A 2979-nucleotide genomic window follows, 5' to 3' on the forward strand; every position below is an offset into this window, starting at 1 on the left:
ACCTCGGTCTTATCTTTCAAAGATGGTTAGCATGGCATACATATTTTGAAGAGTAATCTGTTTTACTCAAATTTACTAATTTCAACATTAAGCTCCTATTTTTAAAAAGGGCTGGTATTTAGGAAATATATGTATAATATATACATAAATACATATAAAATGTTTTTTAAAAATATTTATTTATTTATTATGTATACAACATTCTGTCTGTGTGTATGCCCGCAGGCCAGAAGAGGGCACCAGACCCCCTTACAGATGGTTGTGAGCCACCATGTGGCCGCTGGGAACTGAACTCAGGACCTTTGGAAGAGCAGGCAATGCTCTTAACCTCTGAGCCATCTCTCCAGCCCCCCATATAAAATGTTTTAAAAACATATAACAACAATTTAAAAAAAGAGGCCATAAATTTGAAAGGGAATAAAGAGACGTACGTGGGAGAGATTGGAGGTAGGAAAGAGAAGAGGAAAATGACGGAATTCTAATCTCAAAAAAACAAAAAACAAAACAAAACAAAAAACCAGGGCTGGAGATGTAGCTCAGTGTAAGTGCTTGCTTACTGTGTGAAGCCCTAAATGTCACCCTTAGTAACAACGTATTGTCACAGCGGCATGCAGGCTGGTGTGTGACCACATCCGGGCACCATACCTGAGTCATCTTGACATGAGACTGGCAACCATGACGAACCTTAGCTTCCCTGTCCATAAAATAAATATCGCGTCCTAGGACCCTACAAAGAACTCAGGAACTCAGGACCGGCAATTATCTGGGTTTGGCTTGCTCGTCCTCTCAAAGCCATCATTTGGTGTCTGCAATTCCGCCAAGGAAGTTCACGGTTAACTACTTTCTACAGATGAGGAGACCGAGATTTGCTGAGTAGCAGGAGAATGGATGAGACTGGATTCTCTGATTCTCAGCCTAGTGCTGATCCGCCTGGGCCCTGAAGGATCATCTTTGACACCTGGGAGAGAGGAAACCGACAGAAGCAGGAGCTGACCTCACTAGTTAGTGTTTGTCTGTTATTGTGTCTAAGTGTACGAGTGCAGGCATGTGTATGACGTGGTGTCCATGTGGAGGCCAAAGAACGGCTCAGAGGAATCAGTTCTATCCTGTCACCTTGTGGGATCCCGGGCTCAAATTCGGGTCTCAGTTTGGCACACAAGCACCCCTGCCCAGTGAGCCATTGTGCCAGCCCATCCTAGGAACTGCTGGATGTAATTTCTCTTTCCCAGGAGACAGAGTACAAGCATAGCCAGGCCTTAACACCTGGATTAAGAATTACTAACTTGAAGCCTGCAGTGGTAGTGCAAGCCTTTAATCCCAGCACTCGGGAGGCAGAGGCCGGCGGATCTCTGTGAGTTCAAGGCCATCCTGGTCTATAAGAGCTAGTTCCAGGACAGGCTCCACAGCTACAGAGAAACCCTGTCTCGAAAAAAACAAAACAAAACAACAAGAACAAAAATACATGGCAGTTCATACTGCTCTGCTCTTGAATATGCTTTAACACAAATTATGGAAGCAGGGGTTGGAGGTGGCAGAGTAGTTAAGAGTATGTGTTCTTCTGTTCTTCTAGAGAACCTGAGTTCAGTTGGCAACACCCACATCAGGTGGTTCACAGACACCTCTAACTCCATCACCCTTCCCTGGCCTCTACAAGGCACCAGGCATGCGTGCAGTACACATTCATACATGCAGGCAAATAATCATACACCTAAAGAAATCAATCTTTCTTTAGGAGAGTGGAATCTCAAAAGACAAATTCCAAATGGGTTTCCCTTCCCTCCATAACATCCACTCACACAACACATATGCAAATACATACACAAGATACAATAATACAAAAATCAAATTAAAAATAAAAACAAATAGGAAATAACCAGAAAGAAAATTTAAGATAAAAAAATTGACTGGGCTGTGGAGCCACATGCCTTCCAGCACTCAAGAGGCAGAAGTAGGTAGATTTCTGAGTTAGAGGCCAGCCTGGTCTACAGAGCAACTTCCAGGGCAGTCAGTGCAACATAAGAAACCCTGTTTTAAAAAGCAAAACAAAATGCTTATCCTAAGAGCCAGGGATATAGTTCAATGATAAAAACATTTGCCCGGCACACACAAGGCCCCAGTGATCCTTTGCACTAGGAAGTTTAAAAAAAAAAAAAGACTGAACCTCCCACGTTGGACAAACACAAATGAATGACCCTAGCCATATTATACTGCTCATAATGCTTTTATACCAGAGTAGGATGTTGATTGCATGAACTAAGGGGACACTGAGCAGGCAGTCATGAGAACACTACCTGCAAGCTGGCCATAAATTCTTGCCCTTTTCCTCATCTCTATAAATTAAAGCCTAGGCTCTCACTTGAAAGACAAAATGAATTGTTCAGGTCACAAGAAATAGCTGTTTAAAGAATTTATTGGCAAAGAAAAAATGAAAGATAGGATTTTTAAAAAGCAAGGTTTTTTTTGTTTTGTTTTTTTTGAGACAGGGTTTCTCTGTATAGACCTGACTATCCTAGAACTGACTCTGTAGATCAGGCTAGCCTTGAACTCAGAGATCTACTAGCCCCTGCCTCCCGAGCGCTGGGAATTAAGATGTGAATCACCACCACAGGGCTTAAAAAAAAAAAAGGAACTCTTATACCAGGTGTCGTGGTCACACCTTTAATCCCAGCATTTAGGAGGCAGAGGCAGGCAGATCTCTGAGTTTGAGGCCAGCCTGGTACATAAAGTGAGTTCCAGGATAGTCAGGGCTACACAGAGAAACCCTGTCTCAAAAAACAAAACACAACAACAAAAAGGAACTTTAAAAGTACACTATGCAGGCCGGGCAGTGGTGGCACATGCCTTTAATCCCAGCACTAGGGAGGCAGAGGCAGGTGGATCTTTGTGAGATTGAGGCTAGCCTGGTCTACTAGAGCTAGTTTCAGGACAGGCTCCAAAGCTACAGAGAAACCCTGTCTCGAAAGAAAAAAGTACACTATG

Source organism: Microtus ochrogaster, chromosome 10, assembly GCF_000317375.1.
Source record: "Microtus ochrogaster isolate Prairie Vole_2 chromosome 10, MicOch1.0, whole genome shotgun sequence".
Lineage (NCBI taxonomy): Eukaryota > Metazoa > Chordata > Mammalia > Rodentia > Cricetidae > Microtus > Microtus ochrogaster.